Below are 18,995 nucleotides of genomic sequence, written 5' to 3'. Positions count from 1 at the left end.
GAACCGTGCGACTGCTACGGTCGCAGGTTCGAATCCTGCCTCGGGCATGGATGTGTGTGATGTCCTTAGGTTAGTTAGGTTTAAGTAGTTCTAAGTTCTAGGGGACTGATGACCACAGCAGTTGAGTCCCATAGTGCTCAGAGCCATTTGATTTGAACTCTCATTATTTCTCTCTTTGTAAAGTGCAATGAACACACACAGCAACCGGACGAAGTGAACATTGATTAGCAGTAGTTATCATTCGCATAAATTAGCAGTCATGGAAAGATAAATGGGACTTGACTCCTGTTCATAATAATCATCATCTCAACCATTAACCAATTCAACACCAAAAAGATACCAAAGAGATCGTTGTACGCTAACAAGAATTGTGCCAAGACAACACAATACCACGGCGGCTAAAGTGACTGCAAAGCTCAATAGCCATCTTTGAGAGCCCGTATCTATAGACACTGTCCACCGAGAACTCCATAAAGCGAATATTCGTGGACGAGCTGCTATACTGGCCAACGGCCTTGCCACAGTGGTAACACCGATCCCCGTCAGATCACCGAAGTTAAGCACTGTCGGGCTGGGCTAGCACTTGGATGGGTGACCATCCGGTCTGCCCAGCGCTGTTGGCAAGTGGGGTGCACTCAGCCCTTGTGAGGCAAACTGAGGAGCTACTTGATTTAGAAGTAGCAGCTCCGGTCTCGGAAACTGACATACGGCCGGGAGAGCGTAGTGCTGACCACATGCCCCTCCATATTCGCATCCAGTGACGCCTGTGGTCTGAGGATGACACGGCGGCTGGTCGGTACCTTTGGGCCTTCATGGCCTGTGCGGGAGGAGAGCTGCTATACTGAAACCTGTGGTGACGACAACCAACTCAAAGGAGCGTAAAACATGGTGTCAGGAGCATAAATCCTGGACGGCTGATCAGAGGAGACACGTCAGATAGTCCGACGCGTCAACGTTTTCGTTATTTCCATCATCGGGCCGGGTTTATGTCTGCAGAACACCTACAACCCTGATTGCTTGATTCCAGTGGTTAAGCATGGAGGTGGAAGTGTGTTAGTGTGGGCAGCCGTATCATGGTATTCGGCTTGTCCCATCATTACTCTCAAAGGCCGCCTTGCAGCGAACGATTATGTGAACATTTTAGGCGATCAGGTGCATCTCATGATCCAAATGTTGTTTCCCAACAATAATGCCATATTTCAGGACGATAATAGCACCCATTCACAAAGCGAAGACAGTACAATCGTGGTATGAGGAGCATGCAACTGAACTGCAGCGTCTCCTATAGACAGCACAATCCCCGGACTTGAACATTATCGAACCCCTGTGGGCGGTATTGGAGCGCAGACTCCGGAGCAGATTTCCGCCTTCCTCGTCACTAAAGGAGTTAGTAGAGGCTTTGATCGAAGAGTGGATAACATTCCACTGGAGACTATACGGTCATTATATGCCAGCATTCCAAGAAGAATCGTAGCTGTATTACTGTCAAATGGGGGACCAACCCCTTATTAGTAAACTATTCCAAGTAAGTAAAAGATGTTCACATTATTTTGCCTATCCCCTATATAAGGAGGCGTAGTGAATACGGTTAGCTAGTTTTATGGAGTGGTCTCTATCTACATCTACATCTACATGTATACTCCGGTAGCTACGAAGAGGTGTGTGGCGGAGGGCACAATTTGCGGCAAAGTCAAATTTGTGTCCCCCCCCCCCCCCCCCCATTCCTCTGTTCCACTCGCGGATCGCGCGAGGGAAAAACAATTGCCTGAACGCCTCAGTATGAGCTGGATATGTAGAGCGCCACTCATCGATCTTGCGGCGAGTAACGAACATTCTGGAGCAAGGGCAGCGCCTGCTGGCGGTTGACTCCGTAGCGGCGCTGTAACAGCATCATATGCGTTAGGCGTAAACTTTGCCGATCCCACGCTAAGCAAGCTTTGCAACACTGTGGTTTCACACAGAAATGATATTTCTATTGCCTTTACAAACTGTTTGAATGTGATATCTAACAAGTCGGTGGTGCCGTATGTTCACTGCACGTGTAACTATTTATAAACTGTGAAATTATTCTGTTGAAAATAACAGTATTTAAATGTTCTTCGATACGTATGTTTCCTTGTTATGAGAATATAGAAACAAACTGTAAACTCAGCATCTACCGTAATATGCCTGCGGGGTGCTGTATTTCGGTTAGACACGGACCTGTTCGTAAATTGACCACGCAGCAACTTCATACATGCTTAATATCAGAATAAAAGGTGTTCCAAGAGGAATGGTCAGTATTCAGGGATATGATGGGAACGATCACTACAATCAAGAGTACATTTACATCTACACTCTGCAAGCCACCCAACACTGTGTGGCGGAAGGCACTTTACGTGCCACTGTCATTACCTCCCTTTCCTGTTCCAGTCGCGTATGGTTCGCGGGAAGAACGACTGCCGGAAAGCCTCCGTGCGCTCTCGAATCTCTCTAAGTTTACATTCGTGATCTCCTCGGGAGGTATAAGTAGGAGGAAGCAATATATTCGATACCTCATCCAGAAACGCACCCTCTCGAAACTTGGACAGCAAGCTACACCGCGATGCAGAGCGCCTCTCTTGCAGAGTCTGCCACTCGAATTTGCTAAACATCTCCGTAACGCTATCACGGTTACCAAATAACCCTGTGACGAAACACGCCGCTCTTCTTTGGATCTTCTCTATCTCCTCCGTCAACCCGATCTGGTACGGATCCCACACTGATAAGCAATACTCAAGTATAGGTCGAACGAGTGTTTTGTAAGCCACCTCCTTTGTTGATGGACTACATTTTCTAAGGGCTCTCCCAATGAATCTCAACCTGGTACCCGCCTTACCAACAATTAATTTTATATGATCATTCCACTTCAAATCGTTCCGCACGCATACTCCCAGATATTTTACAGAAGTAACTGCTACCAGTGTTTGTTCCGCTATCATATAATCATACAATAAAGGATAGTAAATATGGGCTCTGAAATGCATATCTTATAAGCTATGTGCAAATTGCCCAGTCACATTAATGTGACCACACGTCATAAGCCTTATTAACCACTTTTTGCAGCACGGACCGCTGGGAGACGTGCAGGAAGAGTCAGTGAGGTTTTGAAAAATGACGGCAGGGGTGTGGAACCATGTCGACTCCAGTGCCTTGGACAGTTGCGCCAGCCTCTCAGTCGAGGATCCATCACGCAATCGAGGTGATCCCACAGATTATCGATTACGTTTAATTACGGAGAGTCTCGTAGACAGGCGAGTACGGTAAGCTCATCCAGGTGCTATCTGAACCACGCACGTATACTGAGAGCTTTGTAACACATTGCACTGTCCTGCTGCTAAATGCCATCGTGCCGTGGAGAAACAAACGGCGTGCAATGATAGATACATACTTGTGTTGGTCCAGCGTGCCAGAATTGCGAGATCAGGAAGGGAATACAACGAAAACATTCCCGTGACCATAACTCTTCCTCCTCCGACCTGGGTCCTTCCGACGACTGTTTGCTTTCAGACGTTTCACGTCGTACACGCCAATGGCCAAATTCATCTGAAAAAAAAACCATGTGTTGCCACTCAGTGGAAGTCCAGTTACGGTACTGTCACGCAAATTGGTGCCTTCGTCGCCAGTGAACAGTAGTCAGCATGGGCGCAAGAACCAGACACGTGCTGCGGAGATCCATACGCAGCAACGTTCACTGAACGCTCGTTGAGCAGACACTGTTGGTAGCCGTTTGGTTCATTCGGTCTGTCAGTTGCTCAACAGTTGCAAGTCTATTCACCAGTACATCTCTCCTCAGCCGTCGTTCACCTCTGGCCCGTGGTGCACCAAGTTACCTCGGCTTCAGTTCTGGGCAGCGCCATTTTGCCATACACGGCATACTTAAACCACGGCGGCACGCAAACAGTTTACAAACTTAGGCATTCCGAAATACTTCCACTATTTGCCCGAAAGAAAATGATTGTGCTGTATTGGACGTCAGATAAATAACTCCATTTCTGCATTATGACAACAAATGCAGTGTTTTCTGCATCCCCAAACATACTTTATGTACCCTCCACTATTACTGCTACATCTAGCGTCTGTGAATGGTTATTGCACGCTGACGTCGAAAATAGGCGGTGATTACATTTGTGTGACTGGACCGTTCATGTTTCAAAGTAGCGAAGATGAACAAGTCCTCGTAGCTCTTACGGTATGCATTTTAGAGGCCATGTTTACAAGACTTCTGTGCTTCGAATGACTGTTCGTTTAATATCCCTCAATGACGCCTGTTCTTCCTGTAACACCCAGTATAGTGACTGCCGTGAACATTAACTTTGTGCTTCCGAGTGAATTATTTTGTCCCTGTCTGAAATATCTTCCTCTGTTCTGAATAATAGTAAAAAGAGTAAAAAGTATGATTCATTATTGTTCTCATAGTTAAATACACGTCCAAAGATTCCGATATTAGAAGGCTGCTTCATGACTTATGGCTCAAAATTATTGACCAAAATCGTGCTACATTGCACCTGGCAGCTGGTATTTGCAATCAAGATTTCTTTCAGCTTTCTAAATTGCATTTACGTAGTCGGCGTTGTTCATTTTGATTACCATTTTGTGTGTTCCGCGATGTATAACTGTGAGCATGTGAAAGAAGTGTATTAGTGGTGACGTTAATTTGTGAATGAATTTGTGTCTGCTATAGTTCTTGCTATGTTTCTTTTGCTGAGATATTCCACTCGAATCGAAGGTGTGAACAAGCGTTTCCAACTTACGTTCACTGAATACTGTCGACGAAAAAGTGAATCCGTAAATTTTTATTCTTTTGTTTACATGTTTTTGTGCATTCTTTGATGGAGATGATTTTAAATAGTTTGTGTCTTGTTCTGCGATTCGTAACAATGATTTTACAAATTACAGCCAGCGTTATTAACAGTTAAATGCGAACAACAGTTAGTTTTATAAGAGGGGTGTAGAATCAAGTGCGTCGCTGCATTCCAGTATACTAAGTTTTCGGCACACAGATGGTGCCCAAAGCTCGTGACATTTCCGTTTAAGACTGTTTAGCATTACATTAACACGATCGCTCTTTCGTTACGCGAACTGCAAATAAAAGCCGCTTTCACCAAAGGTTTCTCTCTTAAGTTATGTGCGATTTAAATTAGTTCCGGTATTCCTTCAGCGCTCGACTACCGTCATAACTGCAGTTGGGCTATAAATGACATAAAGGCTGCTTTCAGCGGGATAAGTACACAAAAACAACCAATAAAAAAACTAGCCATCGGCTTCAAAAGGAAGACGCAATATACCAATTTTTAAACACATTGTAAACTACGAGCTTTTAATTAAATTTAGAATAAAATAAATAAATTCCAATTTCGACGAAAGCAAAGGCCGATATATGTGAAAATTACGGCACCGTCAGTCGAGTATCAAGAGCACCAAAAATAATGAGTATTGTATTGAAGGATACTAGGTTCAAATGGCTCTGAGCACTATGGGTCTTAACATCTGAGGTCATCAGTCCCCTTGAACTTGGAACTACTTAAACCTAACTAACCAAAGGACATAACACACAGCCGTACCCGAGGTAGGATTCGAACCTGCGACCGTAGCGAGAGCGCGGTTCCAGACTGAAGCACCTAGAACCGCTCGGTCACACGGGGCGGCTTATCAAAGGATGGGAGGGAAACTTTAAATTACACTAAAAGAGGATCAGTTTAGTTTTAAGAGGCGCAAAGGCACTCGATAAGCAATTTCAACCTTGTCGTTAATAGTAAAAGGAAGATTTAGGAACATCAAAACATTCACAAAAATTATTCGTAAGTCCCATAATGGTGATGATGAAAATGAAAAAAAATTGGAAATCGAAAAAAGTCAGAACGACTAAGAAAATCCTGTTGCGTGCCAATAAAATTTACCAATAAAAATTCCTCAATAACACTTCTGAAATGGAGAAACGGGACGTAATATTGGAAAAAAGGTGTGATTAACATTTATGAAGTCTACACTTTGCTTGCTGGACTTCATATCTTATGACGTTAATATAGTTATTACATCAATTTGCTGCTTTCTATTTTTTAATTTTGATTGGCTTAACTGAAGTTGGATAAATTTTGTTTTAAAAGCTAATTTTTTTGTGTTAAAATGTAGCCCCATATGGCAAGATGAATGTGGGAAATCTCACAAAAACATCATCTATTGGACGATAGAATCTACTTTCAAAAGCCTAGGACTGAACAAAGGCAGTCCTCGTCCCTCCAGTTTGTCGGATTATTGTGCCAACTAGACTGCAGAATGACTAACTCTTTGAGTGTATGTGGCGCTATGTTACCTCCCACAAAATTAGAGAGGGTCCCAATTACTAGAAAGGACAACTTCTCGATCTTGAAATTTCACTTTTTTTCCTCCATCTTCTAGCGCAGAAAATACTATTTTCGTTTTTCAGCTAACTTACAGTGGGTCCCATTTATCTTGAGCACCCTCAATAACTGTTTGTCCAGATGCAAATTACAAAATGTTTCAAGCAAATGTTCTTTAGCCGTCAGGGGGACATCAATCAGCATGATTGCCTTCGTTGTAGTTTTGTTTTTTACAAATATATGAAAAGCGGTATGACTTTTTTAAATGGCACCCTGTATTTTTTATTCCGTAATTCATTTCCTCTCCTAAAGACCTATTCAAAAATGTATCACAGTGTACCATTCACTGAAATTCAACTTTGTTAATTACATAACACAACATTGACTTTGAGCCCGGGATCACAAACTCTTCCACTTGCTGGAGTTGTCGGAAAACAAATGAAAACCAAGTAAAAACATAACACAAAATTGACTTTGACTCTCCTGTACCATTGCTCAGGAGCAGAACATTCAAAGGTGCTCATAGTGATGACTCTGGACACCGATACACTGGTGCACTCGATGAGTGAAAGAATTATTTACTGCTTCCAGTGTTGCCTGCATAAGAGAATTTGATGTTCCTGCATGTTCTCTGGAGTTGTAAATATCGCGATAGACAACGTCTTTAATTCATCCCCAAAGAAAAAAGTCCAGAGGATTTAAATCAGGAGAACTATCAGGTCAAGTAACTGTTCCTCCTCGACCAATCCATCTGGCAGGATACCTTCGGTTCAGAACACGACGTGTACGCAAGGCATGATGTGCTGGACATCCATCGTGTTGACATCACATAAGCATTCTGGTTCTTAGCGGCACTTCATCCAGAAGAGGAGGAAGAATTCGTCTGAGGATGTTGGCATACGTTGTGCCGTTTAGACTACCATTGATTAAATAAGTGCCAATAATTAGTACCAGGCATCCCACATCAGACGTTAACTCTCCACTGACGCTGCTGTTCCACCTGTCTAAGCCATCGTGGGTTGTCGCTGGACCAATAATGCATGTTCCTTGTTTGAGAAGAAACATTCATTGGTAAATAGTAATTTGGAGAAGAAGTTCGGGTTGGCGAGGATTTGCTGCTGTGCCCACTGACAGAACTGTACACGATTCCGGAAATCATTCCCATGCAGTTTTTGATGTAGGTATACATGGTAAGGATGGATCCGGTGACGTGTAAGAATACTATGTACACTGGTTTTAGAATACCAGTCTCGTGCGCAAGCTGTCGTGTGCTCACATGTGCATTCATAGCAACGGAAGCGAGAACAGTAACTTCGGCAGATCCGTCTGTGCGATTGCTACAACGATTGCGTCGTCGTGAGTTGAAACTTCCCGTTCCCTAAAGCGTCGCAACAAGGCGAGAAAACATCCGTCGGGAAGGTGGGTTCTTGTCAAGGTATCGCTCTCTGTACAGTTCTGCTGCCTGCGTAATATTTCGCCCAAATTAAACAAAAACAACAACAATAAGAAAAGAAACGTTTTGTCGTTGCAGTTTTTAGGAAGGGCAGCCTTTACTGTATGCCTACTCTACACAACAGTATTTAAAAGGACTAAACTACTGTACTAAACGTATCCGAACATAAGAGAACAGTACTGCAATTACTGTTCTGCTATCTTGCATTCCCAATAAATTAGTATCATTTCTACCTTCTCTTCGGTGGTGTACACTCTACTCACATAACTCTTCAACTGACGATGGTTGGCAGAATGACGAGTGCGCATTCTACTTATGTTAACGTTTGTCCTCTGTCAACGTCAGCACGTGGATGTGTTCAATTACCCCGAGTACCTGCACTAAGCACTGGGAGCGTCAAAGTCAGTGTTGTGTTATCTAATTAATAACGTTGTGTTTCAGTGAATGGTACACAGTGATACATTTTTGAATAGGTCTTTAGGAGAGGAAATACCGAATAAAAAATACAATGTGTCATTTAAAAAAGTCATACCGCTTTTCCTGTATTTACAAAAACACAAAACTACAACGAAGGCAATCATGCTGATTGATGTCCCCCTGACGGCTAAAGAACATTTGCTTGAAACATTTTGTAATTTGCATCTGGAAAAACAGTTATTGAGGGTGGTCAACATAAATGGGACCCAGTGTATTTGAGCCCATACATTAAAATGTATGCATACACTTACATGACAGTATTTTTCAGACCCCTTACAATATCTCTTCTATATACAACTGAATGTAAAAACAGCAAGCCATCTCAGGTCTTCTTTGTTCATGGACGAATAATAAAGTACCGTTGTGATTCCGTTTTGCAGCAAAGGAGGGGGCCGCCCTTGGCAGAACTGGAGACAGGTGTTGGACACGTATAGTGCTTCCATGTTTGTATTGTGCGAGGACTGCACGTATCACGGTATTGGACTGCTCCCTTTCTATGGCTCGATAAGGGCTGTTTGAAGATGTGACGGAGAAAAGACTGAGGGCACTATTTCAGCATTATTCTGTAAAGGTTTTCATCCTCGTCGACTTCAGAAGAGCGTTGAAACCTGCGAATAGCGTGAACAGCGTGACTAAGACCTAAGTAATATACGCCGAGGTGACAAAAGTCAGGGGATAGCGATATGCACATATACAGTAATATCGCATACATAAAGTTTACAAGGGTGGTGCATTGGCAGATCTATCATTTGTATTCAAGTGAGTGATGTGAAAAGATTTCCCACGTGATTATTGCCACACGGTGGGAATTAACACACTTTGAAAGCGGCTTGGTAGTTGCAATGAGACGCATGGGACATTCTGTTCCGGAAGTCGTTAGGGAATTCAATATTGCGACATCCACACTGTCAAGGGTGTGCCGAGAATATCAAATTGCAGGATTACCTCTAACCACAGACAACGCAGTGGCCGACGGCTTTCACTTAACGACCGAGAGTAGCGGCGGTTGTGTAGAGTTGTCAGTGCTAACAGATAAGCAGCACTGCGTGAAATAACCGCATAAATCAATGTGGGACGTACGATGAGCGCATTCGTTAGAACAGTGCAGCGAAATATGTCGTTAATAGACTATGATAGCAGAAGACCTTTGCTAACAGGACGACATCACTTGCACAGCCTCTCCTGGGCTTGTGACCAAATGTTTGACCCTAGACTACAGAGAAACCGTGGCCTGGTCTGATGAGTCCCGATCTCATATTGTAAGAGCTGATGGTAGGGTTCGAGTGTTACGCTCACCCCATGAAGTCATGGACCCAGATGTTCAACAAGACACTGTGGAAGCTGGTGGAAGATCCATAAAGGCGTGGGCTGCGTTTACGTGGAATTGACCGAGTTTTCTGGTCCGGCTGAACCGGTCATTGACTGAAAACGATTATGTTCGGCTATTTGGAGAACATTTATAGCCATTCACGGCGTTCATGTTCCCAAACAACGACGGAATTTTTATGGACGACAGTACTCAATGTCACGTGCCGCAATTGTTCGCGAGTGGTTTGAAGAACATTCTGGACATTTCGAGTGAATGGACTAGTCACTTAGAGCAACCGACGTGAATTCCAGCTAACATTTATGGAACATAATCGAGAGGTCAATTTGTGGCAAAATCCTGCATCGGCAACACTTTCGCTGTTATGAACGGCTATAAAGGCAGCACGACTCAATATTTTTGCAGAGGACTTCCAACGACTTGTTGAATCCATGCCACGTCGGGTAAAAGGTGGTGCTACATGATATTAGGAAGTATCCCATGGCTTTTGTCACCTCAGTGTATAGTGGTTGTTAATGTCACAGTATATCGCTCTGTGCTCTGCAGTGTAAATCTGCAGCTTAGGTGAATCGCAGACAATTAGTACTAGAAACTCGTAAGAATTCTGTAATGAAGAAAAAGACTGCACCAAGATTCCAGGAGGGAGCAAGGAAAGTGCCTGACGCTCAACCCCGTCCCCAAACTTGCGGACGCCTATGAAAGATTGGTAAAGTTAAAAATCGCAGTGGCAGACCTATGTATGAATTCTTAAGACAAACTGTGAAACGCAGCAGTTACGCATGAATTGGTAATTAGTTCATGTGTAACTATGTTAAGACCACGAAATGAAGATGAAATGTTGCAGTAGTCACTTGCATTTGCTTACGCAGAAAGGGGAAATGTCCTGTGGCACACTAGCGTCATATCTGGTCGACTGAAACCGTTAGATGGGTTCGTCACGATCGATGCCTCAGTAGCCTTGAACCCGCTGCGCTGAGTCACTCTGAGAGAAGCATTACTTGGACTTGCATCGCTCGAGTGCATTGCTTCATTATGAAGGTCTTTCGTTGACGAACTTTAGAGACTGGAGGTCCAAGCCAACAAATTTCTCTACTTCCATTCAGTTCTTATTCTTTAACAACTTTTAAAAGGCCGGTAATGATTTTGTTGTCGCTACCAACGCACCGTTAAAATTTTGTGTATTACACAGCACGATATTTCGCTTTTATCACTTGAATAAAAATAAAAATCTAGTCAGTAAGGACCAGATGCATGATATGCAGCAACATGAAACAGTATGAATCAAATACTTTCATAAATGCTAAATGTTCAACGTGATAACACACCAGGACTCATACCCAGGCTTTTACTACTATTATTTTTCAGTTCTTTTACCTGTCGTCAACAATGCTGCCATCCATGTGATGTGTCCTCGATGTTGGAAACACGAACATAATTAAACTGGAAATTTCCTGTTGAGATCTTTTTACCTTCGAGAACAAAACGCTTTCTTAAGAGTAGAAATAAGGATCTTTATAAACCATAATTTTCATGCTTGGTGTCGTCTCTTTTGTACATAAATCTCAAAGTGAATGTATGACTTACTGTTCAAACTAAATAGTTCACCAGAAAATGCAAACTAAAACTCTTCAGAACATTAATAACGTCTTTAATCGTGTTTATTCTTTGTTTGCAAATAATCTGCATTACTATGGTTTGACGAGAAACTAAACGCCTGATAATGATACTAACAACAATAATAATAATAATAATAATAATAATAATAATAATAATAATAATAACAATAAAACATCTTCATTTAAATCCATACACTTAAACTCTTCCTTGATTTTACTATTACTACTGTAACATGACTGGTACAGATCGCTTCACGATCTTCTTTCAATTCAGTTACATTTATTTCATAAATAAAAGATGGTAGAGCTGTTGGTGGTGACTAAAAGGTTCTCACGTAAGAAATCAGTTCCCGGACAACCGGTGTTTACTGTTGTTTGCAGCAGAAAAGCTTGCCTGGTTCCCAGGGCCTGCTCGCCATATTCTGTTGTTGGCCTTCCAGGGATTAATCCCTTCTGCGAGATCCACTGGAAATGTAGAAAGTATCTATGCAGCTTGGAAGTCAAGAAGAATTCCACCTTCTCGTTCCCATTAAACGTGAGAAATTTTGTACCATATCAACAGTACTCCTATCTTTCCAGTCCTGTGTATTGTCTTCACTACTCGACACTATGTGTCATATATCAACCAATAGTAAAAGACGTTCAACCTCGGTACCAACTCATTTATTTACACTACCGGCCATTGAAATTGCTACACCACGAAGATGACGTGCTACAGACGCGAAGTTTAACCGACAGGAAGAAGATGCTGTGATATGCAAACGATTAGCTTTTCAGAGTATTCACACAAGGTTGGCGCCGGTGGGGACACCTACAACGTGATGACATGACGAAAGTTTCCAACCGATTTCTCATACAAAACAGCAGTTGACCGGCGTTGCCTGGTGAAACGTTGTTGTGATGCCTGGTGTAAGGAGGAAAAATGCGTACCATCACGTTTCCGACTTTGATAAAGGTCGGATTGTAGCCTATCGCGATTGCGGCTTATCGTATCGCGACAGTGCTGCTCGCGTTGGTCGAGATCCAATGACTGATACCAGAATATGGAATCGGTGGGTTCAGAAGGGTATTACGGAATGCCGTGCTGGATCCCAAAGACCTCGTATCATTAGCAGTCGAGATGGCAGGCAACTTATCCGCATGGTTGTAACGGATCGTGCAGCCATGTCTCGATACCTGAATCAACAGATAAGGACGTTTCCAAGACAACAGCCATCTGTACGAACAGTTCGACGACGTTTGTAGCACCATGAACTATCAGCTCGGAAACCATGGCTGCGGTTACCCTTGGCGCTGCATCATAAACAGGAGCGCCTGCGATGGTGTACTCAACGACGAACCTGGGTGCACGAATGGCAAAACGTCATTTTTTCGGATGAATCCAGGTTCTCTTTACAGCATCATGATGGTCGCATCCGTGTTTGGCGACATCGCGATGGACGCACATTGGAAGCGTGAATTCATCATCGCCATACTGGTGTATCACGCGGCGTGATGGTATGGGGTGCCATTGGTTACACGTCTCGGTCACCTCTTGTTCGCATTGACGGCACTTTGAACAGTGAACGTTACATTTCAGATGTGTTATGACCCGTGACTCTACCCTTCATTCGATCCCTGCGAAACCCTACATTTCAGCAGGATAATGCACGACCGCATGAAGGTCCTGTACGGGCCTTTCTGCATACAGAAAATGTTCGACTGCTGCTCTGGCCAGCACATTCTCCAGATCTCTCGCCAATTGAAAACGTCTGGTCAATGGTGGCCGAGCAACTGGCAATACGCCAGTCACTACTCTTGATGAGCTGTGGTATCGTGTTGAAGCTGTATGGGCAGCTGCACCTATACACGCCATCCAAGCTCTGTTTGACTCAGTGCCCAGGCGTATCAAGGCCGTTATTACGGCCAGAGGTGGTTGTTCTGGGTACTCATTTATCTGGATCCATGGACCCAAATTGAGTGAAAATGTAGTCACATGTCAGTTCTAGTATAATATATTTGTCCAATGAATACCCGTTTATCATCTGCATTTTTTTCTTGGTGTAGCAATTTTAATGGGCAGTAGTGTATTATTATTAATTCCTTTAGCTCTTTATGTGGAGCATAGGGCTGCAACAAAGGATCGCCATCTTGTTCTGTCTTCTGCTAGTATTTTTACTTTTTCCCGTCCTATTCTTTGCTGTTTACCTTCTGCCTCAACTGATTGTGTCCACGTCATTTTGGGTCTGCTTCGTCTTCGTCGACTCTGCGAGATCCAATAAGGTGCTTCCTTCGCAATATGTCCATTTGGTCTCCTAAGTGTATGTCCCAACGATCTCCATTTGCCGGCCGCGGTGGTCTAGCGGTTCTAGGCGCTCAGTCCGGAACTGCGCGACTGCTACGGTCGCAGGTTCGAATCCTGTCTCGGACATGGATGTGTGTAATTTCCTTAGGTTAGTTAGGTTTAAGTAGTTCTAAGTTCTAGGGGACTGATGACCACAGATGGTAAGTCCCATAGTGCTCAGAGCCATTTGAACCATTTGATCTCCATTTCCTGCTTCTTATTTGCAGCTCAGTTGGCTTCCGGCTGGTTCTTTTCCAGTTTCGTTACACATGTCATTTGGTCACCATGCCCCCAGGATGTTCCTCGGACATCTGTTGCTGAATGTATGCAGCTTATGGATTAGCTGCTTTGTCACCTTCCATGTTTCGCATCCATACAGAAACACAGATTTTACATTACTTTCAAATATCCGCAGTTTGGTTGTTAATTGTATTTCCTTCGATCTCCAGATAGAGCGGAGATATGCAAAAGCGCCTTTGTCTTTGTTGATGCTGCTATTAAAGTTCTCTGTTGCACCACCATATGATGTAACCATGCTTCCAAGGTAGCAAAACTTATCCACCCTTTCGATTACCTGGCTTCCATGCTTAAGCTCTGCGGTGTCGTTATGCCTGTATGTCTTTATTTGTTTGGGCATTAATTTTCAAATGGATTTTCTTCGCCGCAGATTTGAGATCTTTTAGTTTCTCTTTCACGTCGTTGAGGCTGTGGGATAGAAAGCAAAGGTCATGTGCAAAATCTAGGTTTTCTAGATGTGCTCCATTGCTTCGTTTTATTCCTCTCGTTTTATCCATTGCTTGCGTCATTACAAGATTCAGTACTATGTTAAATAGTATCGGTGAAAGCATGCAACCTTGCTAACTCCTGTTTTCATTGCTATTGGATATGAAAGCAGACCTTGATGTTGAACCTGGGACTTGTAATTTCCAGACATGCAACTTAGTAAATCTAATACTAGGATTTGCACCCCTTATCACGGACACTTTTGCAGCATTCCTCGTATTTTCATACATCGAAGCACTTTCACGCGTTCATCACATCGGCGGCCGGCCGCGGTGACCGTGCGGTTCTGGCGCTGCAGTCCGGAACCGCGGGACTGCTACGGTCGCAGGTTCGAATCCTGCCTCGGGCATGGGTGTGTGTGATGTCCTTAGGTAAGTTAGGTTTAAGTAGTTCTAAGTTCTAGGGGACTTATGACCTAAGATGTTGAGTCCCATAGTGCTCAGAGCCATTTGAATCATCACATTGGCTACGGGGATGCTGTCAGCCCTCCAACAGAATATGGACTGGAAACGGAGAACTTTGAATTCTTATGATTGGCTTCCTGCGTTTTGTCCTGCGCTGACTGTGCGGTTTGATGATGTTCGTGTCGCTTTTTGCTAATATCATGAAGCGTTAGTTTCATGTTTGAACTTTCGCACACTGGACAGTTCGCATTTAGCTGGTTCTTTTGAGCATCTTGGATATGAGTTTCATTGTGTTATTTCTCTTATTTATTTGGAAACGCGAATTGTGCTTATAAAGAACTCTAATTCTGTTCTCCATTCAGTCTTCCTAATGTTGTCAATCAAAGTCCCACATTACTAGCTTAAGTTCTTCATGTTAGTTTTCTGTGTTTTTGTTTGTTAAGAGTGACATTGCAATAAGATTTCATGTTGATTCTGAATTTGAATAAATCTCGGTAAATGTGACATTGACTTTCATTTATGAACCATACTTCCTATATCTCCTCCCCTGATTAGGCGACGCTTATTTAAGAAGTACGCCATACCCTGCCGCACTGGTAGCATCCGTTCTCGTTACATCGCTGAAGTTGAGCGCTGACGGACTTAGCTGGCACTTGGATGGGTGACCACGCGGGCCGCTTTGGCCGAGCGGCTCTAGTCGCTTCAGCCCGGAACCGCGCTGCTGCTGCGGTCGCGGGTTCGAATCCTACCTCGGGCATGGATGTGTGTGATGTCCTTAGGTTAGTTAGGTTTAAGAAGTTCTAAGTCTAGGGGACTGATGACCTCAGATGTTAAGTCCCGCAGTGCTTAGAGCCATTTTAACATTTTTTTTTTTTTTTTTTTTTGTGACCACCCAGGTCTTCCAAGCGCTGTTGGCAAGCGGGGTGCACTCAGCCCCTGTCAGGCCAGTTGAGGAGCTACTTGATTTTGAACTAGCGGCTCTGGTCACAAAAACTGACAACTGCCGGGATACCGATGTCCTGATCTCATGGTCCTCCATGTTCGCATCTAGCGACGCCTCTGGGCAGAGGATGACACGGATGTCGGTCGTTACTGCTGGGTCTTCAAAGTCTGTTCTAAAAGAGTTCATTTTGTTTAATCAATCTTGATCAGGAATACACCTTAGTGTGGTTTCAATGTGATGGTGTTTCCGTTGTGCGCAGTGGTCAAATTTTGAGTGGAACGTCGCATAATGTGCAAAGCTGTTTATTTGTTGTAACGAGTGGATAGCGCTCGCACATTTGTTTCAGATCTCAGACAAATTACTAATGCAGATTATTTGAAAAATGTTGTCATTACCGCCTTGAGCTGCTGATAAAACGGATGCTATGTGGTATTCATCCGTTCACAGAGTTAACACCGATTGCTGATGTAACCTGAAACGCTGCGCTACCTGTCACAGTTTATATAGTGACGAAGTAATTTTTATTAAGATGTGACAGTAGTGGAAAATTCGTGGTTTTATTCTCTTACATCAACGACGTGATGTTCACCTAATGTGATGCTGTAAATACTTTTAAGAACATGATGATGGTCACTCGACCGACGGATTGTTTAAATAAAGATTTTATCAGCAGATGAGTGCGGAAATCATGACTTTTTCAAATATCTAAGAAATGTGGAGCACCACCTGCCGAAAATAATGCAGATTAATTTCACTTCTCTTCGGTGAGATACTGCCGGTAATTCCGTAATCGTGTCGTTTTCAAAAATGGTTCAAATGGCTCTGAGCACTATGGGACTTAACATCTCTGGTCATCAGTCCCCTAGAACTTAGACTTACTTAAACCTAACCAACCTAAGGACATCACACACATCCATGCCCGAGGCAGGATTCGAACCTGCGATCGTAACAGTCGCGCCGTTCCGGACTGAAGCACCCAGAACCGCTTGGCCACCGCGACCGGCGCTATCGTTTTATTCGTGAGCAGGCAATACACTTATTCGCCGGTTATACGCTGTCTGATCAAGGTTATCTGGACACTTAGTAGTATACGTAACTATGTGATGTTTTCACCGTTCGCCTTTGTGATGATTTGAACTCAGCTTGGGACACTTTCGATGGGGTATCTGAATGTCTGTGGAGGAACAGTTGCCCATTCTTTCTCAAGAGTGGAAACCAGATAAGTTAGTGATATTGGACGCTGGGGTTTGGAGCGAAGTCAATATTCTAAGTGGTACCACAGGTGTTCCATGGATTAAGGTCGGGACTATGAGCAGGCCACGTCATTTCAGGAATTTTGCTGAACACAAACCATTGCCTCGCCGGTGCTGCTTTGTGACAGGGTGCATTTTGATGCTGACACAATCAGTCATCGTCTCTGAACTGTTCCTCTACTGTATGTGGTACGCAGTGCTGTAAAATGTCCTCATATCCCTACGAAATTAGTGTTTCTCTGAGCACAATGAAGAGGCCACACCGTAACCACGAAAAACACCACAGTAACGTAACACCACCTCCTCCACACGTGACTGTTGGCTATACACATGACAGATAACATTCTCCAGGCATTTTCCAAACCCATATCCTTCCGTCGAATTGCCACGCAGTATAGAGTGGTTCATCACTCCAAATCACTCGCTTCAACATAGTCATTCATTACTGAGTGGCGTCGCTCTTTCCACCACCTGAATCGCCGCTTTGCACTGACTGCAGAAATGTTACTCTTATAAGGAGCTGCTCTACCATTGTACCCCATTCCTGTTAATTCACTACGCATCGTCATTGTGGTACCTGGACCGCTGATACCACCTTTAGTGATCCCTTCTGCTGATATAATGCGGTTTTTTACATCCACCCTCCGAAATGCTCGACGGTTCTAGTATATGAGGTGTGCCTGGTATTGGCTTAGCTATGGTCGTTCCTGTGCGTTTGCACTTCCCAATCACATGGCCAACAGTCGACTTGGGCCGGTTTAGACGGGTTTAAACGCCACTGTTGCATTTGTTACTCGGATGATATCCGTTGAAGTAACTGAGCTCTCTTGACCGTCCCATTCTGCTTCTGTACTGACAATAGACGCAGACACAGCAGCTGAACGAGCTTCCCTAGCTCGACCTGGAGCAGGCTGAGCATAGTGTGCTCTTCCAGCAGTACCTGATTGGATTGGGAGTTGTGACCTAACTCAGTGAGGGTCTTAAATGGTGATTTTGGTGTGTCCTGCTGGGAAGCGGATCACTCTCGCAGCAGGTCCGACCAACGTGTTGTTGGCCCTTGGTGTGGTTGATGGCCCAGATCCCTGATGAGCCTGTTTTGGGATTAACCTGCTTTCTCGTAGAACTTGCGTGGTGTGGATCGGAAGCGGTCCATCAGCAGCAGGATGCCGGTGCCTTCGTGTGCACTACTGGTCATTAAAATTGCTATACCAAGAAGAAATACAGATGATAAACGGGTATTCATTTGATTAATATATTATACTAGAACTGACATGTGACTACATTTTCACGCAATTTGGGTCCATGGATCCAGATAAATGAGTACCCAGAACAACCACCTCTGGCCGTAATAACGGCCTTGATACGCCTGGGCACTGAGTCAAACAGAGCTTGGATGGCGTGTATAGGTACAGCTGCCCATACAGCTTCAACACGATACCACAGCTCATCAAGAGTAGTGACTGGCGTATCGCCAGTTGCTCGGCCACAATTGACCAGACGTTTTCAATTGGCGAGAGATCTGGAGAATGTGCTGGCCAGAGCAGCAGTCGAACATTTTCTGTATGCAGAAAGGCCCGTACAGGACCTTCATGCGGTCGTGCATTATCCTGCTGAAATGTAGGGTTTCGCTGGGATCGAATGAAGGGTAGAGTCACGGGTCATAACACATCTGAAATGTAACGTACACTGTTCAAAGTGCCATCAATGCGAACAAGAGGTGACCGAGACGTGTAACCAATGGCACCCCATACCATCACGCCGCGTGATACACCAGTATGGCGATGATGAATACACGCTTCCAATGTGCGTCCATCGCGATGTCGCCAAACACGGATGCGACCATCATGATGCTGTAAAGAGAACCTGGATTCATCCGAAAAAATGACGTTTTGCCATTCGTGCACCCAGGTTCGTCGTTGAGTACACCATCGCAGGCGCTCCTGTTTGTGATGCAGCGCCAAGGGTAACCGCAGCCATGGTTTCCGAGCTGATAGTCCATGCTGCTACTCCTTACACGAGGCATCACAACAACGTTTCACCAGGCAACACCGGTCAAC

At 44.1% G+C, this 18,995-nt stretch overlaps 1 pseudogene; it reads left to right on the top strand.

Annotated features, from left to right (window-relative positions):
- The first annotated feature begins 505 nt into the window (after positions 1-505).
- Positions 506-623, top strand: LOC126299704 (5S ribosomal RNA; annotated as a pseudogene).
- The last annotated feature ends 18,372 nt before the right edge of the window (positions 624-18,995 follow it).

The sequence above is a fragment of the Schistocerca gregaria genome, chromosome X (genome assembly GCF_023897955.1).
Source record: "Schistocerca gregaria isolate iqSchGreg1 chromosome X, iqSchGreg1.2, whole genome shotgun sequence".
Classification (NCBI taxonomy): Eukaryota; Metazoa; Arthropoda; class Insecta; order Orthoptera; family Acrididae; genus Schistocerca; species Schistocerca gregaria.
This window is presented reverse-complemented; position numbering and strand designations above follow the sequence as displayed.